Here is a 24624-nt window from a genome sequence, read left to right on the forward strand (position 1 = left end):
TCAGAATCAAACAGAGCACTCTCATAATAACGTAACACTATCAGAGACTGGATATATCCCCCCCCCCCCCCCCCCTCTCCCCTCTCTGGTCGCTACAATGAGGAAAATAAATTACGGGCCAAAAGTTTTATTTACAAGTATTAAAAGTAAGCAGAGGACACCAAACCAACTGAGACCTGTCTGTCCGCTGCATCTACGCACACACTGTACCACACACACCTACACACTGTACCACACACACCTACAGCTCCTAAAGCATAATAATCAGGCTACAGCCGTTGTGTATTTTATTATGTGAAGCACTAAATGGTTTTAGAAAAATATCGACTCTTTGTTTGTAGATATCTACTAAACTAAAGCAAATAAAGAGAGTAGGCCTGTTATACTGAGTGATATATATTATACACACTGCTCTGCTTTCTGCACGGACCTCACAGCTGTTCTCTCTGTAAACATCGCGTCGCGATGAAAGCAGTTAATAAAATAATATCCAGGGGATGCATGCAGAGCTGTCATTGGCTGAGATCAGTCCGGCCGTGCGTTACGACTCTTTGAAACATCTCTGTTCCCGGAAATGCATCCACGAAGGAGCCGTGGAGGACTGTGGAGGACCCATCAGTGTATCCTCGGTTATAGCTCCTCCAGAGAGCCTCCTCGACGCTCGATGCTCGGTCCTCGATGTGCATTTCGAGAAATGAGATGTCCTTCAACATGGCGCGCTAAAATTCATTTCCGGGTCACTACCGGAGGACCGAGGAGTCGAAGAGGGACATTTCATGACATGAGAAAGGGCCAGGATGTAGACATTTGCTGTTAGGCCAGTGGTTTCCTGTTATGCCAATTGAGCATATATTTAAATGTCGACTCTGGTGGGACTCGAACCCACAGCCTTTGAATACCTTCTCCTGGGCATATCTAGAAGTCCAATGCGCTAACCATTGCGCCACAGAGCCACATTGTTGGTCACGAACGTGACTTTTTTGCTTGCGGATTCTCTAGAATTTGTGTTATTTGCTTCTGAGAAAAACTACTACATCAGTTTTATGAACCTATATTTTTGTGAAGCAATGGACTTGAATGGAGGTTCAATTCCCAGCAGATTCTACCTTTGAATGTTCAAATGTTTGCCGACTACATAATCACATAAACCATTGACATTTTGGTTGGTTCATGTATTTTTATTTTGAACATTTTTATAAACCTTTAAATGTCGACTCTGGTGGGACTCGAACCCACAGCCTTTGAATACCTTCTCCTGGGCATATCTAGAAGTCCAATGCGCTATCCATTGCGCCACAGAGCCACGTTATTGCTCACAAACGTGACTTTTTTACTTGCGGATTCTCTAGAATTTGTGTTATATGCTTCTGAGAAAAACTACCACATCAGTTTTATGAACCTATATCTTTGTGGGCTAATGGACTTGAATGGAGGTTCAATTCCCAGCAGAGTCTACTTTTGAATGTTGACAGGGTTGCAAACTACATAATCACATAAACCATGGACATTTTGGTTGGTTCATGTATTTTTATTTTGAACACTTTTATAAACCTTTAAATGTTGACTCTGGTGGGACTCGAACCCACAGCCTTTGAATACCTTCTCCTGGGCATATCTAGAAGTCCAATGCACTAACCATTGCGCCACAGAGCCACATTGTTGTTCACGAACGTGACTTTTTTACTTGCGGATTCTCTAGAATTTGTGTTATATGCTTCTGAGAAAAACTACTACATCAGTTTTATGAACCTATATTTTTGTGAAGCAATTGACTTGAATGGAGGTTCAATTCCCAGCAGAGTCTACCTTTGAAGGTTCAAATGTTTGCCGACTCCATAATCACATAAACCATTGACATTTTGGTTGGTTCACGTATTTTGATTTTGAACACTTTTATAAACCTTTAAATGTCGACTCTGGTGGGACTCGAACCCACAGCCTTTGAATACCTTCTCCTGGGCATATCTAGAAGTCCAATGCGCTATCCATTGCGCCACAGAGCCACATTATTGCTCACGAACGTGACTTTTTTACTTGCGGATTCTCTAGAATTTGTGTTATATGCTTCTGAGAAAAACTACCACATCAGTTTTATGAACCTATATTTTTGTGGGCTAATGGACTTGAATGGAGTTTCAATTCCCAGCAGAGTCTACTTTTGAATGTTGACAGGGTTGCAAACTACATAATCACATAAACCATGGACATTTTGGTTGGTTCATGTATTTTGATTTTGAACACTTTATAAACCTTTAAATGTCGACTCTGGTGGGACTCGAACCCACAGCCTTTGAATACCTTCTCCTGGGCATATCTAGAAGTCCAATGCGCTGTCCATTGCGCCACAGAGCCACATTGTTGGTCACGAACGTGACTTTTTTGCTTGCGGATTCTCTAGAATTTGTGTTATATGCTTCTGAGAAAAACTACTACATCAGTTTTATGAACTTATATTTTTGTGAAGCAATTGACTTGAATGGAGGTTCAATTCCCAGCAGATTCTACCTTTGAAGGTTCAAATGTTTGCCGACTCCATAATCACATAAACCATTGACATTTTGGTTGGTTCATGTATTTTGATTTTGAACACTTTTATAAACCTTTAAATGTCGACTCTGGTGGGACTCGAACCCACAGCCTTTGAATACCTTCTCCTGGGCATATCTAGAAGTCCAATGCGCTATCCATTGCGCCACAGAGCCACATTATTGGCTCACGAAACGTGACTTTTTTGCTTGCGGATTCTCTAGAATTTGTGTTATTATGCTTCTGAGAAAAACTACCTACATCAGTTTTATGAACCTATATTTTTGTGGGCTAATGGACTTGAATGGAGGTTCAATTCCCAGCAGAGTCTACTTTTGAATGTTGACAGGGTTGCAAACTACATAATCACATAAACCATGGACATTTTGGTTGGTTCATGTATTTTTATTTTGAACACTTTTATAAACCTTTAAATGTCGACTCTGGTGGGACTCGAACCCACAGCCATTTGAATACCTTCTCCTGGGCATATCTAGAAGTCCAATGCGCTAACCATTGCGCCACAGAGCCACATTGTTGGTCACGAACGTGACTTTTTTGCTTGCGGATTCTCTAGAATTTGTGTTATTTGCTTCTGAGAAAAACTACTACATCAGTTTTATGAACCTATATTTTTGTGAAGCAATGGACTTGAATGGAGGTTCAATTCCCAGCAGATTCTACCTTTGAATGTTCAAATGTTTGCCGACTACATAATCACATAAACCATTGACATTTTGGTTGGTCCATGTATTTTTATTTTGAACATTTTTATAAACCTTTAAATGTCGACTCTGGTGGGACTCGAACCCACAGCCTTTGAATACCTTCTCCTGGGCATATCTAGAAGTCCAATGCGCTATCCATTGCGCCACAGAGCCACATTAGTTGCTCACGAACGTGACTTTTTTTGCTTGCGGATTCTCTAGAATTTGTGTTATATGCTTCTGAGAAAAACTACCACATCAGTTTTATGAACCTATATTTTTGTGGGCTAATGGACTTGAATGGAGTTTCAATTCCCAGCAGAGTCTACTTTTGAATGTTGACAGGGTTGCAAACTACATAATCACATAAACCATGGACATTTTGGTTGGTTCATGTATTTTGATTTTGAACACTTTTATAAACCTTTAAATGTCGACTCTGGTGGGACTCGAACCCACAGCCTTTGAATACCTTCTCCTGGGCATATCTAGAAGTCCAATGCGCTGTCCATTGCGCCACAGAGCCACATTGTTGGTCACGAACGTGACTTTTTTGCTTGCGGATTCTCTAGAATTTGTGTTATTTGCTTCTGAGAAAAACTACTACATCAGTTTTATGAACCTATATTTTTGTGGGCTAATGGACTTGAATGGAGTTTCAATTCCCAGCAGAGTCTACTTTTGAATGTTGACAGGGTTGCAAACTACATAATCACATAAACCATGGACATTTTGGTTGGTTCATGTATTTTGATTTTGAACATTTTTATAAACCTTTAAATGTCGACTCTGGTGGGACTCGAACCCACAGCCTTTGAATACCTTCTCCTGGGCTTATCTAGAAGTCCAATGCGCTGTCCATTGCGCCACAGAGCCACATTGTTGGTCACGAACGTGACTTTTTTGTTTGCGGATTCTCTAGAATTTGTGTTATATGCTTCTGAGAAAAACTACTACATCAGTTTTATGAACTTATATTTTTGTGAAGCAATTGACTTGAATGGAGGTTCAATTCCCAGCAGATTCTACCTTTGAATGTTCAAATGTTTGCCGACTACATAATCACATAAACCATTGACATTTTGGTTGGTTCACGTATTTTGATTTTGAACACTTTTATAAACCTTTAAATGTCGACTCTGGTGGGACTCGAACCCACAGCCTTTGAATACCTTCTCCTGGGCATATCTAGAAGTCCAATGCGCTATCCATTGCGCCACAGAGCCACATTGTTGGTCACGAACGTGACTTTTTTGCTTGCGGATTCTCTAGAATTTGTGTTATTTGCTTCTGAGAAAAACTACCACATCAGTTTTATGAACTTATATTTTTGTGAAGCAATTGACTTGAATGGAGGTTCAATTCCCAGCAGAGTCTACTTTTGAATGTTGACAGGGTTGCAAACTACATAATCACATAAACCATGGACATTTTGGTTGGTTCATGTATTTTGATTTTGAACACTTTTATAAACCTTTAAATGTCGACTCTGGTGGGACTCGAACCCACAGCCTTTGAATACCTTCTCCTGGGCATATCTAGAAGTCCAATGCGCTGTCCATTGCGCCACAGAGCCACATTGTTGGTCACGAACGTGACTTTTTTGCTTGCGGATTCTCTAGAATTTGTGTTATTTGCTTCTGAGAAAAACTACCACATCAGTTTTATGAACCTATATTTTTGTGAAGCAATTGACTTGAATGGAGGTTCAATTCCCAGCAGATTCTACCTTTGAAGGTTCAAATGTTTGCCGACTCCATAATCACATAAACCATTGACATTTTGGTTGGTTCACGTATTTTGATTTTGAACACTTTTATAAACCTTTAAATGTCGACTCTGGTGGGACTCGAACCCACAGCCTTTGAATACCTTCTCCTGGGCATATCTAGAAGTCCAATGCGCTATCCATTGCGCCACAGAGCCACATTGTTGGTCACGAACGTGACTTTTTTGCTTGCGGATTCTCTAGAATTTGTGTTATTTGCTTCTGAGAAAAACTACTACATCAGTTTTATGAACCTATATTTTTGTGGGCTAATGGACTTGAATGGAGTTTCAATTCCCAGCAGAGTCTACTTTTGAATGTTGACAGGGTTGCAAACTACATAATCACATAAACCATGGACATTTTGGTTGGTTCATGTATTTTTATTTTGAACACTTTTATAAACCTTTAAATGTCGACTCTGGTGGGACTCGAACCCACAGCCTTTGAATACCTTCTCCTGGGCATATCTAGAAGTCCAATGCGCTATCCATTGCGCCACAGAGCCACATTGTTGGTCACGAACGTGACTTTTTTGCTTGCGGATTCTCTAGAATTTGTGTTATTTGCTTCTGAGAAAAACTACTACATCAGTTTTATGAACCTATATTTTTGTGAAGCAATGGACTTGAATGGAGGTTCAATTCCCAGCAGATTCTACCTTTGAATGTTCAAATGTTTGCCGACTACATAATCACATAAACCATTGACATTTTGGTTGGTTCATGTATTTTGATTTTGAACACTTTTATAAACCTTTAAATGTCGACTCTGGTGGGACTCGAACCCACAGCCTTTGAATACCTTCTCCTGGGCATATCTAGAAGTCCAATGCGCTATCCATTGCGCCACAGAGCCACATTATTGCTCACAAACGTGACTTTTTTACTTGCGGATTCTCTAGAATTTGTGTTATATGCTTCTGAGAAAAACTACCACATCAGTTTTATGAACCTATATCTTTGTGGGCTAATGGACTTGAATGGAGTTTCAATTCCCAGCAGAGTCTACTTTTGAATGTTGACAGGGTTGCAAACTACATAATCACATAAACCATGGACATTTTGGTTGGTTCATGTATTTTGATTTTGAACACTTTTATAAACCTTTAAATGTCGACTCTGGTGGGACTCGAACCCACAGCCTTTGAATACCTTCTCCTGGGCATATCTAGAAGTCCAATGCGCTGTCCATTGCGCCACAGAGCCACATTGTTGGTCACGAACGTGACTTTTTTGCTTGCGGATTCTCTAGAATTTGTGTTATATGCTTCTGAGAAAAACTACTACATCAGTTTTATGAACCTATATTTTTGTGGGCTAATGGACTTGAATGGAGTTTCAATTCCCAGCAGAGTCTACTTTTGAATGTTGACAGGGTTGCAAACTACATAATCACATAAACCATGGACATTTTGGTTGGTTCATGTATTTTGATTTTGAACACTTTTATAAACCTTTAAATGTCGACTCTGGTGGGACTCGAACCCACAGCCTTTGAATACCTTCTCCTGGGCATATCTAGAAGTCCAATGCGCTATCCATTGCGCCACAGAGCCACATTGTTGGTCACGAACGTGACTTTTTTGCTTGCGGATTCTCTAGAATTTGTGTTATTTGCTTCTGAGAAAAACTACTACATCAGTTTTATGAACCTATATTTTTGTGAAGCAATGGACTTGAATGGAGGTTCAATTCCCAGCAGATTCTACCTTTGAATGTTCAAATGTTTGCCGACTACATAATCACATAAACCATTGACATTTTGGTTGGTTCATGTATTTTGATTTTGAACACTTTTATAAACCTTTAAATGTCGACTCTGGTGGGACTCGAACCCACAGCCTTTGAATACCTTCTCCTGGGCATATCTAGAAGTCCAATGCGCTGTCCATTGCGCCACAGAGCCACATTGTTGGTCACGAACGTGACTTTTTTGCTTGCGGATTCTCTAGAATTTGTGTTATTTGCTTCTGAGAAAAACTACCACATCAGTTTTATGAACCTATATTTTTGTGAAGCAATGGACTTGAATGGAGTTTCAATTCCCAGCAGAGTCTACTTTTGAATGTTGACAGGGTTGCAAACTACATAATCACATAAACCATGGACATTTTGGTTGGTTCATGTATTTTTATTTTGAACATTTTTATAAACCTTTAAATGTCGACTCTGGTGGGACTCGAACCCACAGCCTTTGAATACCTTCTCCTGGGCTTATCTAGAAGTCCAATGCGCTGTCCATTGCGCCACAGAGCCACATTGTTGGTCACGAACGTGACTTTTTTGCTTGCGGATTCTCTAGAATTTGTGTTATTTGCTTCTGAGAAAAACTACTACATCAGTTTTATGAACCTATATTTTTGTGGGCTAATGGACTTGAATGGAGTTTCAATTCCCAGCAGAGTCTACTTTTGAATGTTGACAGGGTTGCAAACTACATATTCACATAAACCATGGACATTTTGGTTGGTTGATGTATTTTGATTTTGAACACTTTTATAAACCTTTAAATGTCGACTCTGGTGGGACTCGAACCCACAGCCTTTGAATACCTTCTCCTGGGCATATCTAGAAGTCCAATGCGCTGTCCATTGCGCCACAGAGCCACATTGTTGGTCACGAACGTGACTTTTTTGCTTGCGGATTCTCTAGAATTTGTGTTATATTGCTTCTGAGAAAAACTACTACATCAGTTTTATGAACCTATATTTTTGTGAAGCAATTGACTTGAATGGAGGTTCAATTCCCAGCAGATTCTACCTTTGAATGTTCAAATGTTTGCCGACTCCATAATCACATAAACCATTGACATTTTGGTTGGTTCACTGATTTTGATTTTGAACACTTTTATAAACCTTTAAATGTCGACTCTGGTGGGACTCGAACCCACAGCCTTTGAATACCTTCTCCTGGGCATATCTAGAAGTCCAATGCGCTATCCATTGCGCCACAGAGCCACATTGTTGGTCACGAACGTGACTTTTTTGCTTGCGGATTCTCTAGAATTTGTGTTATTTGCTTCTGAGAAAAACTACCTACATCAGTTTTATGAACCTATATTTTTGTGAAGCAATGGACTTGAATGGAGGTTCAATTCCCAGCAGAGTCTACTTTTGAATGTTGACAGGGTTGCAAACTACATAATCACATAAACCATGGACATTTTGGTTGGTTGATGTATTTTGATTTTGAACACTTTTATAAACCTTTAAATGTCGACTCTGGTGGGACTCGAACCCACAGCCTTTGAATACCTTCTCCTGGGCATATCTAGAAGTCCAATGCGCTGTCCATTGCGCCACAGAGCCACATTGTTGGTCACGAACGTGACTTTTTTGCTTGCGGATTCTCTAGAATTTGTGTTATTTGCTTCTGAGAAAAACTACTACATCAGTTTTATGAACCTATATTTTTGTGAAGCAATTGACTTGAATGGAGGTTCAATTCCCAGCAGATTCTACCTTTGAATGTTCAAATGTTTGCCGACTCCATAATCACATAAACCATTGACATTTTGGTTGGTTCACGTATTTTGATTTTGAACACTTTTATAAACCTTTAAATGTCGACTCTGGTGGGACTCGAACCCACAGCCTTTGAATACCTTCTCCTGGGCATATCTAGAAGTCCAATGCGCTATCCATTGCGCCACAGAGCCACATTGTTGGTCACGAACGTGACTTTTTTGCTTGCGGATTCTCTAGAATTTGTGTTATTTGCTTCTGAGAAAAACTACTACATCAGTTTTATGAACCTATATTTTTGTGGGCTAATGGACTTGAATGGAGTTTCAATTCCCAGCAGAGTCTACTTTTGAATGTTGACAGGGTTGCAAACTACATAATCACATAAACCATGGACATTTTGGTTGGTTGATGTATTTTGATTTTGAACACTTTTATAAACCTTTAAATGTCAACTCTGGTGGGACTCGAACCCACAGCCTTTGAATACCTTCTCCTGGGCATATCTAGAAGTCCAATGCGCTAGTCCATTGCGCCACAGAGCCACATTGTTGGTCACGAACGTGACTTTTTTGCTTGCGGATTCTCTAGAATTTGTGTTATTTGCTTCTGAGAAAAACTACCACATCAGTTTTATGAACCTATATTTTTGTGAAGCAATTGACTTGAATGGAGGTTCAATTCCCAGCAGATTCTACCTTTGAATGTTCAAATGTTTGCCGACTCCATAATCACATAAACCATTGACATTTTGGTTGGTTCATGTATTTTGATTTTGAACACTTTTATAAACCTTTAAATGTCGACTCTGGTGGGACTCGAACCCACAGCCTTTGAATACCTTCTCCTGGGCATATCTAGAAGTCCAATGCGCTATCCATTGCGCCACAGAGCCACATTGTTGGTCACGAACGTGACTTTTTTGCTTGCGGATTCTCTAGAATTTGTGTTATATGCTTCTGAGAAAAACTACCACATCAGTTTTATGAACCTATATCTTTGTGGGCTAATGGACTTGAATGGAGTTTCAATTCCCAGCAGAGTCTACTTTGAATGTTGACAGGGTTGCAAACTACATAATCACATAAACCATGGACATTTTGGTTGGTTCATGTATTTTGATTTTGAACACTTTTATAAACCTTTAAATGTCGACTCTGGTGGGACTCGAACCCACAGCCTTTGAATACCTTCTCCTGGGCATATCTAGAAGTCCAATGCGCTGTCCATTGCGCCACAGAGCCACATTGTTGGTCACGAACGTGACTTTTTTGCTTGCGGATTCTCTAGAATTTGTGTTATATGCTTCTGAGAAAAACTACTACATCAGTTTTATGAACCTATATTTTTGTGGGCTAATGGACTTGAATGGAGGTTCAATTCCCAGCAGATTCTACCTTTGAATGTTCAAATGTTTGCAGACTACATAATCACATAAACCATTGACATTTTGGTTGGTTCACGTATTTTGATTTTGAACACTTTTATAAACCTTTAAATGTCAACTCTGGTGGGACTCGAACCCACAGTCTTTGAATACCTTCTCCTGGGCATATCTAGAAGTCCAATGCGCTGTCCATTGCGCCACAGAGCCACATTGTTGGTCACGAACGTGACTTTTTTGCTTGCGGATTCTCTAGAATTTGTGTTATTTGCTTCTGAGAAAAACTACTACATCAGTTTTATGAACCTATATTTTTGTGAAGCAATTGACTTGAATGGAGGTTCAATTCCCAGCAGATTCTACCTTTGAATGTTCAAATGGTTTGCAGACTACATAATCACATAAACCATTGACATTTTGGTTGGTTCATGTATTTTGATTTTGAACACTTTTATAAACCTTTAAATGTCGACTCTGGTGGGACTCGAACCCACAGCCTTTGAATACCTTCTCCTGGGCATATCTAGAAGTCCAATGCGCTGTCCATTGCGCCACAGAGCCACATTGTTGGTCACGAACGTGACTTTTTTGCTTGCGGATTCTCTAGAATTTGTGTTATTTGCTTCTGAGAAAAACTACCTACATCAGTTTTATGAACCTATATTTTTGTGAAGCAATGGACTTGAATGGAGGTTCAATTCCCAGCAGATTCTACCTTTGAATGTTCAAATGTTTGCCGACTACATAATCACATAAACCATTGACATTTTGGTTGGTTCATGTATTTTTATTTTGAACACTTTTATAAACCTTTAAATGTCGACTCTGGTGGGACTCGAACCCACAGCCTTTGAATACCTTCTCCTGGGCATATCTAGAAGTCCAATGCGCTAGTCCATTGCGCCACAGAGCCACATTGTTGGTCACGAACGTGACTTTTTTGCTTGCGGATTCTCTAGAATTTGTGTTATTTGCTTCTGAGAAAAACTACCTACATCAGTTTTATGAACCTATATTTTTGTGAGGCTAATGGACTTGAATGGAGTTTCAATTCCCAGCAGAGTCTACTTTTGAATGTTGACAGGGTTGCAAACTACATAATCACATAAACCATGGACATTTTGGTTGGTTCATGTATTTTGATTTTGAACACTTTTATAAACCTTTAAATGTCGACTCTGGTGGGACTCGAACCCACAGCCTTTGAATACCTTCTCCTGGGCATATCTAGAAGTCCAATGCGCTGTCCATTGCGCCACAGAGCCACATTGTTGGTCACGAACGTGACTTTTTTGCTTGCGGATTCTCTAGAATTTGTGTTATTTGCTTCTGAGAAAAACTACTACATCAGTTTTATGAACCTATATTTTTGTGAAGCAATGGACTTGAATGGAGTTTCAATTCCCAGCAGAGTCTACTTTTGAATGTTGACAGTGTTGCAAACTACATATTCACATAAACCATGGACATTTTGGTTGGTTCATGTATTTTGATTTTGAACACTTTTATAAACCTTTAAATGTCAACTCTGGTGGGACTCGAACCCACAGCCTTTGAATACCTTCTCCTGGGCATATCTAGAAGTCCAATGCGCTGTCCATTGCGCCACAGAGCCACATTGTTGGTCACGAACGTGACTTTTTTGTTTGCGGATTCTCTAGAATTTGTGTTATATGCTTCTGAGAAAAACTACTACATCAGTTTTATGAACCTATATTTTTGTGGGCTAATGGACTTGAATGGAGGTTCAATTCCCAGCAGAGTCTACTTTTGAATGTTGACAGGGTTGCAAACTACATAATCACATAAACCATTGACATTTTGGTTGGTTCATGTATTTTGATTTTGAACACTTTTATAAACCTTTAAATGTCGACTCTGGTGGGACTCGAACCCACAGCCTTTGAATACCTTCTCCTGGGCATATCTAGAAGTCCAATGCGCTGTCCATTGCGCCACAGAGCCACATTGTTGGTCACGAACGTGACTTTTTTGCTTGCGGATTCTCTAGAATTTGTGTTATTTGCTTCTGAGAAAAACTACCTACATCAGTTTTATGAACCTATATTTTTGTGAAGCAATTGACTTGAATGGAGGTTCAATTCCCAGCAGATTCTACCTTTGAATGTTCAAATGTTTGCAGACTACATAATCACATAAACCATTGACATTTTGGTTGGTTCATGTATTTTGATTTTGAACACTTTTATAAACCTTTAAATGTCGACTCTGGTGGGACTCGAACCCACAGCCTTTGAATACCTTCTCCTGGGCATATCTAGAAGTCCAATGCGCTGTCCATTGCGCCACAGAGCCACATTGTTGGTCACGAACGTGACTTTTTTGCTTGCGGATTCTCTAGAATTTGTGTTATATGCTTCTGAGAAAAACTACTACATCAGTTTTATGAACCTATATTTTTGTGGGCTAATGGACTTGAATGGAGTTTCAATTCCCAGCAGAGTCTACCTTTGAATGTTCAAATGTTTGCCAACTACATAATCACATAAACCATTGACATTTTGGTTGGTTCATGTATTTTGATTTTGAACACTTTTATAAACCTTTAAATGTCGACTCTGGTGGGACTCGAACCCACAGCCTTTGAATACCTTCTCCTGGGCATATCTAGAAGTCCAATGCGCTGTCCATTGCGCCACAGAGCCACATTGTTGGTCACGAACGTGACTTTTTTGCTTGCGGATTCTCTAGAATTTGTGTTATTTGCTTCTGAGAAAAACTACTACATCAGTTTTATGAACCTATATTTTTGTGAAGCAATTGACTTGAATGGAGGTTCAATTCCCAGCAGATTCTACCTTTGAATGTTCAAATGTTTGCCGACTACATAATCACATAAACCATTGACATTTTGGTTGGTTCATGTATTTTGATTTTGAACACTTTTATAAACCTTTAAATGTCGACTCTGGTGGGACTCGAACCCACAGCCTTTGAATACCTTCTCCTGGGCATATCTAGAAGTCCAATGCGCTATCCATTGCGCCACAAAGCCACATTGTTGGTCACGAACGTGACTTTTTTGCTTGCGGATTCTCTAGAATTTGTGTTATTTGCTTCTGAGAAAAACTACCACATCAGTTTTATGAACCTATATTTTTGTGAAGCAATTGACTTGAATGGAGGTTCAATTCCCAGCAGATTCTACCTTTGAATGTTCAAATGTTTGCAGACTACATAATCACATAAACCATTGACATTTTGGTTGGTTCATGTATTTTGATTTTGAACACTTTTATAAACCTTTAAATGTCGACTCTGGTGGGACTCGAACCCACAGCCTTTGAATACCTTCTCCTGGGCATATCTAGAAGTCCAATGCGCTGTCCATTGCGCCACAGAGCCACATTGTTGGTCACGAACGTGACTTTTTTGCTTGCGGATTCTCTAGAATTTGTGTTATATGCTTCTGAGAAAAACTACTACATCAGTTTTATGAACCTATATTTTTGTGAAGCAATGGACTTGAATGGAGGTTCAATTCCCAGCAGATTCTACCTTTGAAGGTTCAAATGTTTGCCGACTACATAATCACATAAACCATTGACATTTTGGTTGGTTCACGTATTTTGATTTTGAACACTTTTATAAACCTTTAAATGTCGACTCTGGTGGGACTCGAACCCACAGCCTTTGAATACCTTCTCCTGGGCATATCTAGAAGTCCAATGCGCTGTCCATTGCGCCACAGAGCCACATTGTTGGTCACGAACGTGACTTTTTTGCTTGCGGATTCTCTAGAATTTGTGTTATTTGCTTCTGAGAAAAACTACCACATCAGTTTTATGAACCTATATTTTTGTGGGCTAATGGACTTGAATGGAGTTTCAATTCCCAGCAGAGTCTACTTTTGAATGTTGACAGGGTTGCAAACTACATAATCACATAAACCATGGACATTTTGGTTGGTTCATGTATTTTGATTTTGAACACTTTTATAAACCTTTAAATGTCGACTCTGGTGGGACTCGAACCCACAGCCTTTGAATACCTTCTCCTGGGCATATCTAGAAGTCCAATGCGCTGTCCATTGCGCCACAGAGCCACATTGTTGGTCACGAACGTGACTTTTTTGCTTGCGGATTCTCTAGAATTTGTGTTATATTGCTTCTGAGAAAAACTACTACATCAGTTTTATGAACCTATATTTTTGTGAAGCAATTGACTTGAATGGAGGTTCAATTCCCAGCAGATTCTACCTTTGAATGTTCAAATGTTTGCCGACTCCATAATCACATAAACCATTGACATTTTGGTTGGTTCACGTATTTTGATTTTGAACACTTTTATAAACCTTTAAATGTCGACTCTGGTGGGACTCGAACCCACAGCCTTTGAATACCTTCTCCTGGGCATATCTAGAAGTCCAATGCGCTATCCATTGCGCCACAGAGCCACATTGTTGGTCACGAACGTGACTTTTTTGCTTGCGGATTCTCTAGAATTTGTGTTATTTGCTTCTGAGAAAAACTACCACATCAGTTTTATGAACCTATATTTTTGTGGGCTAATGGACTTGAATGGAGTTTCAATTCCCAGCAGAGTCTACTTTTGAATGTTGACAGGGTTGCAAACTACATAATCACATAAACCATGGACATTTTGGTTGGTTCATGTATTTTGATTTTGAACACTTTTATAAACCTTTAAATGTCGACTCTGGTGGGACTCGAACCCACAGCCTTTGAATACCTTCTCCTGGGCATATCTAGAAGTCCAATGCGCTGTCCATTGCGCCACAGAGCCACATTGTTGGTCACGAACGTGACTTTTTTGCTTGCGGATTCTCTAGAATTTGTGTTATATGCTTCTGAGAAAAACTACTACATCAGTTTTATGAACTTATATTTTTGTGAAGCAATTGACTTGAATGGAGGTTCAATTCCCAGCAGATTCTACCTTTGAAGGTTCAAATGTTTGCCGACTCCATAATCACATAAACCATTGACATTTTGGTTGGTTCACGTATTTTGAATTTGAACACTTTTATAAACCTTTAAATGTCGACTCTGGTGGGACTCGAACCCACAGCCTTTGAATACCTTCTCCTGGGCATATCTAGAAGTCCAATGCGCTATCCATTGCGCCACAAAGCCACATTGTTGGTCACGAACGTGACTTTTTTGCTTGCGGATTCTCTAGAATTTGTGTTATTTGCTTCTGAGAAAAACTACCACATCAGTTTTATGAACCTATATTTTTGTGAAGCAATTGACTTGAATGGAGGTTCAATTCCCAGCAGATTCTACCTTTGAATGTTCAAATGTTTGCAGACTACATAATCACATAAACCATTGACATTTTGGTTGGTTCATGTATTTTGATTTTGAACACTTTTATAAACCTTTAAATGTCGACTCTGGTGGGACTCGAACCCACAGCCTTTGAATACCTTCTCCTGGGCATATCTAGAAGTCCAATGCGCTGTCCATTGCGCCACAGAGCCACATTGTTGGTCACGAACGTGACTTTTTTGCTTGCGGATTCTCTAGAATTTGTGTTATATGCTTCTGAGAAAAACTACTACATCAGTTTTATGAACCTATATTTTTGTGAAGCAATGGACTTGAATGGAGGTTCAATTCCCAGCAGATTCTACCTTTGAAGGTTCAAATGTTTGCCGACTACATAATCACATAAACCATTGACATTTTGGTTGGTTCATGTATTTTGATTTTGAACACTTTTATAAACCTTTAAATGTCGACTCTGGTGGGACTCGAACCCACAGCCTTTGAATACCTTCTCCTGGGCATATCTAGAAGTCCAATGCGCTGTCCATTGCGCCACAGAGCCACATTGTTGGTCACGAACGTGACTTTTTTGCTTGCGGATTCTCTAGAATTTGTGTTATTTGCTTCTGAGAAAAACTACTACATCAGTTTTATGAACCTATATTTTTGTGAAGCAATTGACTTGAATGGAGGTTCAATTCCCAGCAGATTCTACCTTTGAATGTTCAAATGTTTGCCGACTCCATAATCACATAAACCATTGACATTTTGGTTGGTTCATGTATTTTGATTTTGAACACTTTTATAAACCTTTAAATGTCGACTCTGGTGGGACTCGAACCCACAGCCTTTGAATACCTTCTCCTGGGCATATCTAGAAGTCCAATGCGCTGTCCATTGCGCCACAGAGCCACATTGTTGGTCACGAACGTGACTTTTTTGCTTGCGGATTCTCTAGAATTTGTGTTATATGCTTCTGAGAAAAACTACTACATCAGTTTTATGAACCTATATTTTTGTGAAGCAATGGACTTGAATGGAGGTTCAATTCCCAGCAGATTCTACCTTTGAAGGTTCAAATGTTTGCCGACTACATAATCACATAAACCATTGACATTTTGGTTGGTTCACGTATTTTGATTTTGAACACTTTTATAAACCTTTAAATGTCGACTCTGGTGGGACTCGAACCCACAGCCTTTGAATACCTTCTCCTGGGCATATCTAGAAGTCCAATGCGCTGTCCATTGCGCCACAGAGCCACATTGTTGGTCACGAACGTGACTTTTTTGCTTGCGGATTCTCTAGAATTTGTGTTATTTGCTTCTGAGAAAAACTACTACATCAGTTTTATGAACCTATATTTTTGTGAGGCTAATGGACTTGAATGGAGTTTCAATTCCCAGCAGAGTCTACTTTTGAATGTTGACAGGGTTGCAAACTACATAATCACATAAACCATGGACATTTTGGTTGGTTGATGTATTTTGATTTTGAACACTTTTATAAACCTTTAAATGTCGACTCTGGTGGGACTCGAACCCACAGCCTTTGAATACCTTCTCCTGGGCATATCTAGAAGTCCAATGCGCTGTCCATTGCGCCACAGAGCCACATTGTTGGTCACGAACGTGACTTTTTTGCTTGCGGATTCTCTAGAATTTGTGTTATATGCTTCTGAGAAAAACTACTACATCAGTTTTATGAACTTATATTTTTGTGAAGCAATTGACTTGAATGGAGGTTCAATTCCCAGCAGATTCTACCTTTGAATGTTCAAATGTTTGCCGACTCCATAATCACATAAACCATTGACATTTTGGTTGGTTCACGTATTTTGATTTTGAACACTTTTATAAACCTTTAAATGTCGACTCTGGTGGGACTCGAACCCACAGCCTTTGAATACCTTCTCCTGGGCATATCTAGAAGTCCAATGCGCTATCCATTGCGCCACAGAGCCACATTGTTGGTCACGAACGTGACTTTTTTGCTTGCGGATTCTCTAGAATTTGTGTTATTTGCTTCTGAGAAAAACTACCACATCAGTTTTATGAACCTATATTTTTGTGGGCTAATGGACTTGAATGGAGTTTCAATTCCCAGCAGAGTCTACTTTTGAATGTTGACAGGGTTGCAAACTACATAATCACATAAACCATTGACATTTTGGTTGGTTCATGTATTTTGATTTTGAACACTTTTATAAACCTTTAAATGTCGACTCTGGTGGGACTCGAACCCACAGCCTTTGAATACCTTCTCCTGGGCATATCTAGAAGTCCAATGCGCTGTCCATTGCGCCACAGAGCCACATTGTTGGTCACGAACGTGACTTTTTTGCTTGCGGATTCTCTAGAATTTGTGTTATTTGCTTCTGAGAAAAACTACTACATCAGTTTTATGAACCTATATTTTTGTGAAGCAATTGACTTGAATGGAGGTTCAATTCCCAGCAGATTCTACCTTTGAATGTTCAAATGTTTGCCGACTACATAATCACATAAACCATTGACATTTTGGTTGGTTCATGTATTTTGATTTTGAACACTTTTATAAACCTTTAAATGTCGACTCTGGTGGGACTCGAACCCACAGCCTTTGAATACCTTCTCCTGGGCATATCTAGAAGTCCAATGCGCTGTCCATTGCGCCACAGAGCCACATTGTTGGTCACGAACGTGACTTTTTTGCTTGCGGATTCTCTAGAATTTGTGTTATATGCTTCTGAGAAAAACTACTACATCAGTTTTATGAACCTATATTTTTGTGAAGCAATGGACTTGAATGGAGGTTCAATTCCCAGCAGATTCTACCTTTGAATGTTCAAATGTTTGCAGACTACATAATCACATAAACCATTGACATTTTGGTTGGTTCATGTATTTTGATTTTGAACACTTTTATAAACCTTTAAATGTCGACTCTGGTGGGACTCGAACCCACAGCCTTTGAATACCTTCTCCTGGGCATATCTAGAAGTCCAATGCGCTGTCCATTGCGCCACAGAGCCACATTGTTGGTCACGAACGTGACTTTTTTGCTTGCGGATTCTCTAGAATTTGTGTTATTTGCTTCTGAGAAAAACTACTACATCAGTTTTATGAACCTATATTTTTGTGAAGCAATGGACTTGAATGGAGGTTCAATTCCCAGCAGAGTCTACTTTGAATGTTGACAGGGTTGCAAACTACATAATCACATAAACCATGGACATTTTGGTTGGTTGATGTATTTTGATTTTGAACACTTTTATAAACCTTTAAATGTCGACTCTGGTGGGACTCGAACCCACAGCCTTTGAATACCTTCTCCTGGGCATATCTAGAAGTCCAATGCGCTGTCCATTGCGCCACAGAGCCACATTGTTGGTCACGAACGTGACTTTTTTGCTTGCGGATTCTCTAGAATTTGTGTTATATGCTTCTGAGAAAAACTACTACATCAGTTTTATGAACCTATATTTTTGTGAAGCAATTGACTTGAATGGAGGTTCAATTCCCAGCAGATTCTACCTTTGAAGGTTCAAATGTTTGCCGACTCCATAATCACATAAACCATTGACATTTTGGTTGGTTCACGTATTTTGATTTTGAACACTTTTATAAACCTTTAAATGTCGACTCTGGTGGGACTCGAACCCACAGCCTTTGAATACCTTCTCCTGGGCATATCTAGAAGTCCAATGCGCTGTCCATTGCGCCACAGAGCCACATTGTTGGTCACGAACGTGACTTTTTTGCTTGCGGATTCTCTAGAATTTGTGTTATATGCTTCTGAGAAAAACTACTACATCAGTTTTATGAACCTATATTTTTGTGAAGCAATGGACTTGAATGGAGGTTCAATTCCCAGCAGATTCTACCTTTGAAGGTTCAAATGTTTGCCGACTCCATAATCACATAAACCATTGACATTTTGGTTGGTTCACGTATTTTGATTTTGATCACTTTTATAAACCTTTAATGGCGCGTTTCCACTACAGCCCGCAGCCCGGTTTAAGAGGGCTGTGACGTCAGCGGCCCGTCTTTGGTTGCGTTTCCACTTGGCCTAGTACCGGCCGGCGGGTCCTAATTCACAGTTTTTCTGGCCTCATAAAATCGTGGGGCCAGGGCCAGAGGCAACGAGGCTGAGTCGGGCTGAGTATGCTAAACTAGAGAGAGCGTCGCTGGCAAGGGGGCAACAACTACAACAAGATGGACATATTTGACCGTGATTTAATTGTAATACACGTTTCAAAATGATGCCGAAGTAACAACATACTGATACCGGTTAGTAAAAACCATGAATTAATGCTTTGTCAAGTCTGCAGACAGACGGCAGGGGAAAAACCTTTTAAAATGCGTGTTTTCTAAATGGAGATTGGCTAAGCTAACGCAGTATATGCCCCGACCGTCCACACTCACAACAACGGCCTATACAGACATAAATAAAGCAGCGACTGTATTCACCATGACACAGGCAGTCTGTGGTTTGTACTTGTTTAACTGTTGTCTAGTTTCTGAACATATATGAGGAGCTGTGAGCTCTGAGTGCTCACAGCTAACGGCCGTGTTGTTTTTCTGGGGTCCTCTGAAGATCACGTCACGGCTCCGCCTACACTGCGTTACTATAGATACTGCCCCAGTTCCTAAACTGTAATGGAAATGCGCCATAAAGTGAGCCAGTCCTAACGAGGCCCAGCCATACCGAGCGGGGCCGAGCGAGGCCGTGTAGTGGAAACGCGACATAAATGTCGACTCTGGTGGGACTCGAACCCACAGACTTTGAATACCTTCTCCTGGGCATATCTAGAAGTCCAATGCGCTATCCATTGCGCCACAGAGCCACATTATTGCTCACAAACGTGACTTTTTTACTTGCGGATTCTCTAGAATTTGTGTTATTTGCTTCTGAGAAAAACTACCACATCAGTTTTATGAACCTATATTTTTGTGGGCTAATGGACTTGAATGGAGTTTCAATTCCCAGCAGAGTCTACTTTTGAATGTTGACAGGGTTGCAAACTACATAATCACATAAACCATGGACATTTTGGTTGGTTGATGTATTTTGATTTTGAACACTTTTATAAACCTTTAAATGTCAACTCTGGTGGGACTCGAACCCACAGTCTTTGAATACCTTCTCCTGGGCATATCTAGAAGTCCAATGCGCTGTCCATTGCACCACAGAGCCTCTTTATTGCTCACGAACGTGACTTGTTTGCTTGCGGATTCTCTAGAATTTGTGTTATTTGCTTCTGAGAAAAACTACCACATCAGTTTTATGAACCTATATTTTTGTGGGCTAATGGACTTGAATGGAGTTTCAATTCCCAGCAGAGTCTACTTTTGAATGTTGACAGGGTTGCAAACTACATAATCACATAAACCATGGACATTTTGGTTGGTTGATGTATTTTGATTTTGAACACTTTTATAAACCTTTAAATGTCAACTCTGGTGGGACTCGAACCCACAGTCTTTGAATACCTTCTCCTGGGCATATCTAGAAGTCCAATGCGCTGTCCATTGCACCACAGAGCCACATTGTTGGTCACGAACGTGACTTTTTTGCTTGCGGATTCTCTAGAATTTGTGTTATATGCTTCTGAGAAAAACTACTACATCAGTTTTATGAACCTATATTTTTGTGAAGCAATGGACTTGAATGGAGGTTCAATTCCCAGCAGATTCTACCTTTGAAGGTTCAAATGTTTGCCGACTACATAATCACATAAACCATTGACATTTTGGTTGGTTCATGTATTTTGATTTTGAACATTTTTATAAACCTTTAAATGTCGACTCTGGTGGGACTTGAACCCACAGCCTTTGAATACCTTCTCCTGGGCATATCTAGAAGTCCAATGCGCTATCCATTGCGCCACAGAGCCACATTGTTGGTCACGAACGTGACTTTTTTGCTTGCGGATTCTCTAGAATTTGTGTTATTTGCTTCTGAGAAAAACTACTACATCAGTTTTATGAACCTATATTTTTGTGGGCTAATGGACTTGAATGGAGTTTCAATTCCCAGCAGAGTCTACTTTTGAATGTTGACAGGGTTGCAAACTACATAATCACATAAACCATGGACATTTTGGTTGGTTGATGTATTTTTATTTTGAACACTTTTATAAACCTTTAAATGTTGACTCTGGTGGGACTCGAACCCACAGCCTTTGAATACCTTCTCCTGGGCATGTCTAGAAGTCCAATGCGCTATCCATTGCGCCACAGAGCCACATTATTGCTCACAAACGTGACTTTTTTACTTGCGTATTCTCTAGAATTTGTGTTATATGCTTCTGAGAAAAACTACCACATCAGTTTTATGAACCTATATTTTTGTGGGCTAATGGACTTGAATGGAGTTTCAATTCCCAGCAGAGTCTACTTTTGAATGTTGACAGGGTTGCAAACTACATAATCACATAAACCATGGACATTTTGGTTGGTTGATGTATTTTGATTTTGAACACTTTTATAAACCTTTAAATGTCGACTCTGGTGGGACTCGAACCCACAGCCTTTGAATACCTTCTCCTGGGCATATCTAGAAGTCCAAAGCACTGTCCATTGCGCCACAGAGCCACATTGTTGCTCAAGAACGTGACTTTTTTGCTTGCGGATTCTTTAGAATTTGTGTTATATGCTTCTGAGAAAAACTACCACATCAGTTTTATGAACTTATATTTTTGTGAAGCAATTGACTTGAATGGAGGTTCAATTCCCAGCAGATTCTACCTTTGAATGTTCAAATGTTTGCCGACTACATAATCACATAAACCATTGACATTTTGGTTGGTTCATGTATTTTGATTTTGAACATTTTTATAAACCTTAAAATTATCGACTCTGGTGGGACTCGAACCCACAGCCTTTGAATACCTTCTCCTGGGCATATCTAGAAGTCCAATGCGCTATCCATAGCGCCACAGAGCCACATTATTGGTCACAAACGTGACTTTTTTACTTGCGGATTCTCTAGAATTTGTGTTATATGCTTCTGAGAAAAACTACCACATCAGTTTTATGAACTTATATCTTTGTGGGCTAATGGACTTGAATGGAGTTTCAATTCCCAGCAGAGTCTACTTTTGAATGTTGACAGGGTTGCAAACTACATAATCACATAAACCATGGACATTTTGGTTGGTTCATGTATTTTGATTTTGAACACTTTTATAAACTTTTAAATGTCGACTCTGGTGGGACTCGAACCCACAGCCTTTGAATACCTTCTCCTGGGCATATCTAGAAGTCCAATGCGCTATCCATTGCGCCACAGAGCCACATTGTTGGTCACGAACGTGACTTTTTTGCTTGCGGATTCTCTAGAATTTGTGTTATTTGCTTCTGAGAAAAACTACTACATCAGTTTTATGAACCTATATTTTTGTGGGCTAATGGACTTGAATGGAGTTTCAATTCCCAGCAGAGTCTACTTTTGAATGTTGACAGGGTTGCAAACTACATAATCACATAAACCATGGACATTTTGGTTGGTTGATGTATTTTTATTTTGAACACTTTTATAAACCTTTAAATGTCGACTCTGGTGGGACTCGAACCCACAGCCTTTGAATACCTTCTCCTGGGCATATCTAGAAGTCCAATGCGCTGTCCATTGCGCCACAGAGCCACATTGTTGGTCACGAACGTGACTTTTTTGCTTGCGGATTCTCTAGAATTTGTGTTATATGCTTCTGAGAAAAACTACGACATCAGTTTTATGAACTTATATTTTTGTGAAGCAATTGACTTGAATGGAGGTTCAATTCCCAGCAGATTCTACCTTTGAATGTTCAAATGTTTGCCGACTACATAATCACATAAACCATTGACATTTTGGTTGGTTCATGTATTTATTTGAATTAACCTTTAAATGTCGACTCTGGTGGGACTCGAACCCACAGCCTTTGAATACCTTCTCCTGGGCATATCTAGAAGTCCAATGCGCTATCCATTGCGCCACAGAGCCACATTGTTGGTCACGAACGTGACTTTTTTGCTTGCGGATTCTCTAGAATTTGTGTTATTTGCTTCTGAGAAAAACTACTACATCAGTTTTATGAACCTATATTTTTGTGGGCTAATGGACTTGAATGGAGTTTCAATTCCCAGCAGAGTCTACTTTTGAATGTTGACAGGGTTGCAAACTACATAATCACATAAACCATGGACATTTTGGTTGGTTGATGTATTTTTATTTTGAACACTTTTATAAACCTTTAAATGTCGACTCTGGTGGGACTCGAACCCACAGCCTTTGAATACCTTCTCCTGGGCTTATCTAGAAGTCCAATGCGCTGTCCATTGCGCCACAGAGCCACATTGTTGGTCACGAACGTGACTTTTTTGCTTGCGGATTCTCTAGAATTTGTGTTATATGCTTCTGAGAAAAACTACTACATCAGTTTTATGAACTTATATTTTTGTGAAGCAATTGACTTGAATGGAGGTTCAATTCCCAGCAGATTCTACCTTTGAATGTTCAAATGTTTGCCGACTACATAATCACATAAACCATTGACATTTTGGTTGGTTCATGTATTTTGAACTTATAACCTAATGTAGACTATCGAACCCACAGCCTTTGAATACCTTCTCCTGGGCATATCTAGAAGTCCAATGCGCTATCCATAGCGCCACAGAGCCACATTATTGGTCACAAACGTGACTTTTTTACTTGCGGATTCTCTAGAATTTGTGTTATATGCTTCTGAGAAAAACTACCACATCAGTTTTATGAACCTATATCTTTTTGGGCTAATGGACTTGAATGGAGTTTCAATTCCCAGCAGAGTCTACTTTTGAATGTTGACAGGGTTGCAAACTACATAATCACATAAACCATGGACATTTTGGTTGGTTCATGTATTTTGATTTTGAACACTTTTATAAACCTTTAAATGTCGACTCTGGTGGGACTCGAACCCACAGCCTTTGAATACCTTCTCCTGGGCATATCTAGAAGTCCAATGCGCTATCCATTGCGCCACAGAGCCACATTATTGCTCACAAACGTGACTTTTTTGCTTGCGGATTCTCTAGAATTTGTGTTATTTGCTTCTGAGAAAAACTACTACATCAGTTTTATGAACTTATATTTTTGTGAAGCAATTGACTTGAATGGAGGTTCAATTCCCAGCAGATTCTACCTTTGAAGGTTCAAATGTTTGCCGACTCCATAATCACATAAACCATTGACATTTTGGTTGGTTCATGTATTTTGATTTTGAACACTTTTATAAATCTTTAAATGTCGACTCTGGTGGGACTCGAACCCACAGCCTTTGAATACCTTCTCCTGGGCATATCTAGAAGTCCAATGCGCTGTCCATTGCGCCACAGAGCCACATTGTTGGTCACGAACGTGACTTTTTTGCTTGCGGATTCTCTAGAATTTGTGTTATTTGCTTCTGAGAAAAACTACTACATCAGTTTTATGAACCTATATTTTTGTGGGCTAATGGACTTGAATGGAGTTTCAATTCCCAGCAGAGTCTACTTTTGAATGTTGACAGGGTT

At 39.7% G+C, this 24624-nt stretch overlaps 63 non-coding genes across 63 annotated transcripts; all 63 read right to left on the minus strand.

Moving 5' to 3' along the window:
* Window positions 1-861: 861 nt before the first annotated feature.
* On the minus strand, window positions 862-953 carry trnar-ucu. The gene is given in 2 exon segments: window positions 862-897; window positions 917-953. It is a non-coding gene; the product is annotated as a tRNA-Arg (tRNA).
* A 258-nt stretch (window positions 954-1211) lies between these two features.
* On the minus strand, window positions 1212-1303 carry trnar-ucu. Its single transcript is given in 2 exon segments — window positions 1212-1247; window positions 1267-1303. It is a non-coding gene; the product is annotated as a tRNA-Arg (tRNA).
* Window positions 1304-1561: 258 nt separating this feature from the next.
* On the minus strand, window positions 1562-1653 carry trnar-ucu. Its single transcript is given in 2 exon segments — window positions 1562-1597; window positions 1617-1653. It is a non-coding gene; the product is annotated as a tRNA-Arg (tRNA).
* A 258-nt stretch (window positions 1654-1911) lies between these two features.
* On the minus strand, window positions 1912-2003 carry trnar-ucu. The gene is given in 2 exon segments: window positions 1912-1947; window positions 1967-2003. It is a non-coding gene; the product is annotated as a tRNA-Arg (tRNA).
* A 257-nt stretch (window positions 2004-2260) lies between these two features.
* Window positions 2261-2352, minus strand: trnar-ucu. The gene is given in 2 exon segments: window positions 2261-2296; window positions 2316-2352. It is a non-coding gene; the product is annotated as a tRNA-Arg (tRNA).
* Window positions 2353-2610: 258 nt separating this feature from the next.
* On the minus strand, window positions 2611-2702 carry trnar-ucu. Its single transcript is given in 2 exon segments — window positions 2611-2646; window positions 2666-2702. It is a non-coding gene; the product is annotated as a tRNA-Arg (tRNA).
* Window positions 2703-2964: 262 nt separating this feature from the next.
* Window positions 2965-3057, minus strand: trnar-ucu. Its single transcript has 2 exons — window positions 3021-3057; window positions 2965-3000 (listed from the first exon to the last, which is right to left on the minus strand). It is a non-coding gene; the product is annotated as a tRNA-Arg (tRNA).
* A 258-nt stretch (window positions 3058-3315) lies between these two features.
* On the minus strand, window positions 3316-3407 carry trnar-ucu. The gene is given in 2 exon segments: window positions 3316-3351; window positions 3371-3407. It is a non-coding gene; the product is annotated as a tRNA-Arg (tRNA).
* Window positions 3408-3667: 260 nt separating this feature from the next.
* On the minus strand, window positions 3668-3759 carry trnar-ucu. Its single transcript is given in 2 exon segments — window positions 3668-3703; window positions 3723-3759. It is a non-coding gene; the product is annotated as a tRNA-Arg (tRNA).
* Window positions 3760-4017: 258 nt separating this feature from the next.
* trnar-ucu lies at window positions 4018-4109 on the minus strand. The gene is given in 2 exon segments: window positions 4018-4053; window positions 4073-4109. It is a non-coding gene; the product is annotated as a tRNA-Arg (tRNA).
* Window positions 4110-4367: 258 nt separating this feature from the next.
* On the minus strand, window positions 4368-4459 carry trnar-ucu. The gene is given in 2 exon segments: window positions 4368-4403; window positions 4423-4459. It is a non-coding gene; the product is annotated as a tRNA-Arg (tRNA).
* A 258-nt stretch (window positions 4460-4717) lies between these two features.
* On the minus strand, window positions 4718-4809 carry trnar-ucu. Its single transcript is given in 2 exon segments — window positions 4718-4753; window positions 4773-4809. It is a non-coding gene; the product is annotated as a tRNA-Arg (tRNA).
* Window positions 4810-5067: 258 nt separating this feature from the next.
* On the minus strand, window positions 5068-5159 carry trnar-ucu. Its single transcript is given in 2 exon segments — window positions 5068-5103; window positions 5123-5159. It is a non-coding gene; the product is annotated as a tRNA-Arg (tRNA).
* Window positions 5160-5417: 258 nt separating this feature from the next.
* On the minus strand, window positions 5418-5509 carry trnar-ucu. Its single transcript is given in 2 exon segments — window positions 5418-5453; window positions 5473-5509. It is a non-coding gene; the product is annotated as a tRNA-Arg (tRNA).
* Window positions 5510-5767: 258 nt separating this feature from the next.
* Window positions 5768-5859, minus strand: trnar-ucu. Its single transcript is given in 2 exon segments — window positions 5768-5803; window positions 5823-5859. It is a non-coding gene; the product is annotated as a tRNA-Arg (tRNA).
* A 258-nt stretch (window positions 5860-6117) lies between these two features.
* trnar-ucu lies at window positions 6118-6209 on the minus strand. The gene is given in 2 exon segments: window positions 6118-6153; window positions 6173-6209. It is a non-coding gene; the product is annotated as a tRNA-Arg (tRNA).
* Window positions 6210-6467: 258 nt separating this feature from the next.
* Window positions 6468-6559, minus strand: trnar-ucu. The gene is given in 2 exon segments: window positions 6468-6503; window positions 6523-6559. It is a non-coding gene; the product is annotated as a tRNA-Arg (tRNA).
* A 258-nt stretch (window positions 6560-6817) lies between these two features.
* Window positions 6818-6909, minus strand: trnar-ucu. Its single transcript is given in 2 exon segments — window positions 6818-6853; window positions 6873-6909. It is a non-coding gene; the product is annotated as a tRNA-Arg (tRNA).
* A 258-nt stretch (window positions 6910-7167) lies between these two features.
* On the minus strand, window positions 7168-7259 carry trnar-ucu. The gene is given in 2 exon segments: window positions 7168-7203; window positions 7223-7259. It is a non-coding gene; the product is annotated as a tRNA-Arg (tRNA).
* Window positions 7260-7517: 258 nt separating this feature from the next.
* Window positions 7518-7609, minus strand: trnar-ucu. Its single transcript is given in 2 exon segments — window positions 7518-7553; window positions 7573-7609. It is a non-coding gene; the product is annotated as a tRNA-Arg (tRNA).
* Window positions 7610-7868: 259 nt separating this feature from the next.
* On the minus strand, window positions 7869-7960 carry trnar-ucu. The gene is given in 2 exon segments: window positions 7869-7904; window positions 7924-7960. It is a non-coding gene; the product is annotated as a tRNA-Arg (tRNA).
* Window positions 7961-8219: 259 nt separating this feature from the next.
* On the minus strand, window positions 8220-8311 carry trnar-ucu. The gene is given in 2 exon segments: window positions 8220-8255; window positions 8275-8311. It is a non-coding gene; the product is annotated as a tRNA-Arg (tRNA).
* Window positions 8312-8569: 258 nt separating this feature from the next.
* Window positions 8570-8661, minus strand: trnar-ucu. The gene is given in 2 exon segments: window positions 8570-8605; window positions 8625-8661. It is a non-coding gene; the product is annotated as a tRNA-Arg (tRNA).
* A 258-nt stretch (window positions 8662-8919) lies between these two features.
* Window positions 8920-9012, minus strand: trnar-ucu. The gene is given in 2 exon segments: window positions 8920-8955; window positions 8975-9012. It is a non-coding gene; the product is annotated as a tRNA-Arg (tRNA).
* Window positions 9013-9270: 258 nt separating this feature from the next.
* trnar-ucu lies at window positions 9271-9362 on the minus strand. The gene is given in 2 exon segments: window positions 9271-9306; window positions 9326-9362. It is a non-coding gene; the product is annotated as a tRNA-Arg (tRNA).
* A 257-nt stretch (window positions 9363-9619) lies between these two features.
* On the minus strand, window positions 9620-9711 carry trnar-ucu. Its single transcript is given in 2 exon segments — window positions 9620-9655; window positions 9675-9711. It is a non-coding gene; the product is annotated as a tRNA-Arg (tRNA).
* Window positions 9712-9969: 258 nt separating this feature from the next.
* On the minus strand, window positions 9970-10061 carry trnar-ucu. The gene is given in 2 exon segments: window positions 9970-10005; window positions 10025-10061. It is a non-coding gene; the product is annotated as a tRNA-Arg (tRNA).
* Window positions 10062-10320: 259 nt separating this feature from the next.
* On the minus strand, window positions 10321-10412 carry trnar-ucu. Its single transcript is given in 2 exon segments — window positions 10321-10356; window positions 10376-10412. It is a non-coding gene; the product is annotated as a tRNA-Arg (tRNA).
* Window positions 10413-10671: 259 nt separating this feature from the next.
* Window positions 10672-10764, minus strand: trnar-ucu. Its single transcript is given in 2 exon segments — window positions 10672-10707; window positions 10727-10764. It is a non-coding gene; the product is annotated as a tRNA-Arg (tRNA).
* A 260-nt stretch (window positions 10765-11024) lies between these two features.
* Window positions 11025-11116, minus strand: trnar-ucu. The gene is given in 2 exon segments: window positions 11025-11060; window positions 11080-11116. It is a non-coding gene; the product is annotated as a tRNA-Arg (tRNA).
* A 258-nt stretch (window positions 11117-11374) lies between these two features.
* Window positions 11375-11466, minus strand: trnar-ucu. Its single transcript is given in 2 exon segments — window positions 11375-11410; window positions 11430-11466. It is a non-coding gene; the product is annotated as a tRNA-Arg (tRNA).
* Window positions 11467-11724: 258 nt separating this feature from the next.
* On the minus strand, window positions 11725-11816 carry trnar-ucu. The gene is given in 2 exon segments: window positions 11725-11760; window positions 11780-11816. It is a non-coding gene; the product is annotated as a tRNA-Arg (tRNA).
* Window positions 11817-12075: 259 nt separating this feature from the next.
* trnar-ucu lies at window positions 12076-12167 on the minus strand. Its single transcript is given in 2 exon segments — window positions 12076-12111; window positions 12131-12167. It is a non-coding gene; the product is annotated as a tRNA-Arg (tRNA).
* A 258-nt stretch (window positions 12168-12425) lies between these two features.
* On the minus strand, window positions 12426-12517 carry trnar-ucu. Its single transcript is given in 2 exon segments — window positions 12426-12461; window positions 12481-12517. It is a non-coding gene; the product is annotated as a tRNA-Arg (tRNA).
* A 258-nt stretch (window positions 12518-12775) lies between these two features.
* On the minus strand, window positions 12776-12867 carry trnar-ucu. Its single transcript is given in 2 exon segments — window positions 12776-12811; window positions 12831-12867. It is a non-coding gene; the product is annotated as a tRNA-Arg (tRNA).
* A 258-nt stretch (window positions 12868-13125) lies between these two features.
* On the minus strand, window positions 13126-13217 carry trnar-ucu. The gene is given in 2 exon segments: window positions 13126-13161; window positions 13181-13217. It is a non-coding gene; the product is annotated as a tRNA-Arg (tRNA).
* A 258-nt stretch (window positions 13218-13475) lies between these two features.
* Window positions 13476-13567, minus strand: trnar-ucu. Its single transcript is given in 2 exon segments — window positions 13476-13511; window positions 13531-13567. It is a non-coding gene; the product is annotated as a tRNA-Arg (tRNA).
* Window positions 13568-13825: 258 nt separating this feature from the next.
* Window positions 13826-13917, minus strand: trnar-ucu. Its single transcript is given in 2 exon segments — window positions 13826-13861; window positions 13881-13917. It is a non-coding gene; the product is annotated as a tRNA-Arg (tRNA).
* A 259-nt stretch (window positions 13918-14176) lies between these two features.
* trnar-ucu lies at window positions 14177-14268 on the minus strand. Its single transcript is given in 2 exon segments — window positions 14177-14212; window positions 14232-14268. It is a non-coding gene; the product is annotated as a tRNA-Arg (tRNA).
* Window positions 14269-14526: 258 nt separating this feature from the next.
* trnar-ucu lies at window positions 14527-14618 on the minus strand. The gene is given in 2 exon segments: window positions 14527-14562; window positions 14582-14618. It is a non-coding gene; the product is annotated as a tRNA-Arg (tRNA).
* Window positions 14619-14876: 258 nt separating this feature from the next.
* On the minus strand, window positions 14877-14968 carry trnar-ucu. The gene is given in 2 exon segments: window positions 14877-14912; window positions 14932-14968. It is a non-coding gene; the product is annotated as a tRNA-Arg (tRNA).
* Window positions 14969-15226: 258 nt separating this feature from the next.
* trnar-ucu lies at window positions 15227-15318 on the minus strand. Its single transcript is given in 2 exon segments — window positions 15227-15262; window positions 15282-15318. It is a non-coding gene; the product is annotated as a tRNA-Arg (tRNA).
* A 258-nt stretch (window positions 15319-15576) lies between these two features.
* On the minus strand, window positions 15577-15668 carry trnar-ucu. The gene is given in 2 exon segments: window positions 15577-15612; window positions 15632-15668. It is a non-coding gene; the product is annotated as a tRNA-Arg (tRNA).
* A 258-nt stretch (window positions 15669-15926) lies between these two features.
* On the minus strand, window positions 15927-16018 carry trnar-ucu. Its single transcript is given in 2 exon segments — window positions 15927-15962; window positions 15982-16018. It is a non-coding gene; the product is annotated as a tRNA-Arg (tRNA).
* Window positions 16019-16276: 258 nt separating this feature from the next.
* trnar-ucu lies at window positions 16277-16368 on the minus strand. The gene is given in 2 exon segments: window positions 16277-16312; window positions 16332-16368. It is a non-coding gene; the product is annotated as a tRNA-Arg (tRNA).
* Window positions 16369-16627: 259 nt separating this feature from the next.
* On the minus strand, window positions 16628-16719 carry trnar-ucu. The gene is given in 2 exon segments: window positions 16628-16663; window positions 16683-16719. It is a non-coding gene; the product is annotated as a tRNA-Arg (tRNA).
* A 258-nt stretch (window positions 16720-16977) lies between these two features.
* trnar-ucu lies at window positions 16978-17069 on the minus strand. Its single transcript is given in 2 exon segments — window positions 16978-17013; window positions 17033-17069. It is a non-coding gene; the product is annotated as a tRNA-Arg (tRNA).
* A 258-nt stretch (window positions 17070-17327) lies between these two features.
* On the minus strand, window positions 17328-17419 carry trnar-ucu. The gene is given in 2 exon segments: window positions 17328-17363; window positions 17383-17419. It is a non-coding gene; the product is annotated as a tRNA-Arg (tRNA).
* A 258-nt stretch (window positions 17420-17677) lies between these two features.
* trnar-ucu lies at window positions 17678-17769 on the minus strand. Its single transcript is given in 2 exon segments — window positions 17678-17713; window positions 17733-17769. It is a non-coding gene; the product is annotated as a tRNA-Arg (tRNA).
* A 258-nt stretch (window positions 17770-18027) lies between these two features.
* On the minus strand, window positions 18028-18119 carry trnar-ucu. Its single transcript is given in 2 exon segments — window positions 18028-18063; window positions 18083-18119. It is a non-coding gene; the product is annotated as a tRNA-Arg (tRNA).
* Window positions 18120-18376: 257 nt separating this feature from the next.
* On the minus strand, window positions 18377-18468 carry trnar-ucu. The gene is given in 2 exon segments: window positions 18377-18412; window positions 18432-18468. It is a non-coding gene; the product is annotated as a tRNA-Arg (tRNA).
* A 258-nt stretch (window positions 18469-18726) lies between these two features.
* trnar-ucu lies at window positions 18727-18818 on the minus strand. The gene is given in 2 exon segments: window positions 18727-18762; window positions 18782-18818. It is a non-coding gene; the product is annotated as a tRNA-Arg (tRNA).
* A 1024-nt stretch (window positions 18819-19842) lies between these two features.
* On the minus strand, window positions 19843-19934 carry trnar-ucu. Its single transcript is given in 2 exon segments — window positions 19843-19878; window positions 19898-19934. It is a non-coding gene; the product is annotated as a tRNA-Arg (tRNA).
* A 958-nt stretch (window positions 19935-20892) lies between these two features.
* trnar-ucu lies at window positions 20893-20984 on the minus strand. Its single transcript is given in 2 exon segments — window positions 20893-20928; window positions 20948-20984. It is a non-coding gene; the product is annotated as a tRNA-Arg (tRNA).
* Window positions 20985-21242: 258 nt separating this feature from the next.
* On the minus strand, window positions 21243-21334 carry trnar-ucu. The gene is given in 2 exon segments: window positions 21243-21278; window positions 21298-21334. It is a non-coding gene; the product is annotated as a tRNA-Arg (tRNA).
* Window positions 21335-21592: 258 nt separating this feature from the next.
* On the minus strand, window positions 21593-21684 carry trnar-ucu. The gene is given in 2 exon segments: window positions 21593-21628; window positions 21648-21684. It is a non-coding gene; the product is annotated as a tRNA-Arg (tRNA).
* A 259-nt stretch (window positions 21685-21943) lies between these two features.
* Window positions 21944-22035, minus strand: trnar-ucu. Its single transcript is given in 2 exon segments — window positions 21944-21979; window positions 21999-22035. It is a non-coding gene; the product is annotated as a tRNA-Arg (tRNA).
* A 258-nt stretch (window positions 22036-22293) lies between these two features.
* trnar-ucu lies at window positions 22294-22385 on the minus strand. The gene is given in 2 exon segments: window positions 22294-22329; window positions 22349-22385. It is a non-coding gene; the product is annotated as a tRNA-Arg (tRNA).
* Window positions 22386-22643: 258 nt separating this feature from the next.
* trnar-ucu lies at window positions 22644-22735 on the minus strand. Its single transcript is given in 2 exon segments — window positions 22644-22679; window positions 22699-22735. It is a non-coding gene; the product is annotated as a tRNA-Arg (tRNA).
* A 247-nt stretch (window positions 22736-22982) lies between these two features.
* trnar-ucu lies at window positions 22983-23074 on the minus strand. Its single transcript is given in 2 exon segments — window positions 22983-23018; window positions 23038-23074. It is a non-coding gene; the product is annotated as a tRNA-Arg (tRNA).
* Window positions 23075-23332: 258 nt separating this feature from the next.
* Window positions 23333-23424, minus strand: trnar-ucu. The gene is given in 2 exon segments: window positions 23333-23368; window positions 23388-23424. It is a non-coding gene; the product is annotated as a tRNA-Arg (tRNA).
* Window positions 23425-24009: 585 nt separating this feature from the next.
* trnar-ucu lies at window positions 24010-24101 on the minus strand. Its single transcript is given in 2 exon segments — window positions 24010-24045; window positions 24065-24101. It is a non-coding gene; the product is annotated as a tRNA-Arg (tRNA).
* A 258-nt stretch (window positions 24102-24359) lies between these two features.
* trnar-ucu lies at window positions 24360-24451 on the minus strand. Its single transcript is given in 2 exon segments — window positions 24360-24395; window positions 24415-24451. It is a non-coding gene; the product is annotated as a tRNA-Arg (tRNA).
* Between the last annotated feature and the right edge of the window lie 173 nt (window positions 24452-24624).

The sequence above is a fragment of the Trematomus bernacchii genome, unplaced genomic scaffold (assembly GCF_902827165.1).
Source record: "Trematomus bernacchii unplaced genomic scaffold, fTreBer1.1, whole genome shotgun sequence".
Taxonomy (NCBI): domain Eukaryota; kingdom Metazoa; phylum Chordata; class Actinopteri; order Perciformes; family Nototheniidae; genus Trematomus; species Trematomus bernacchii.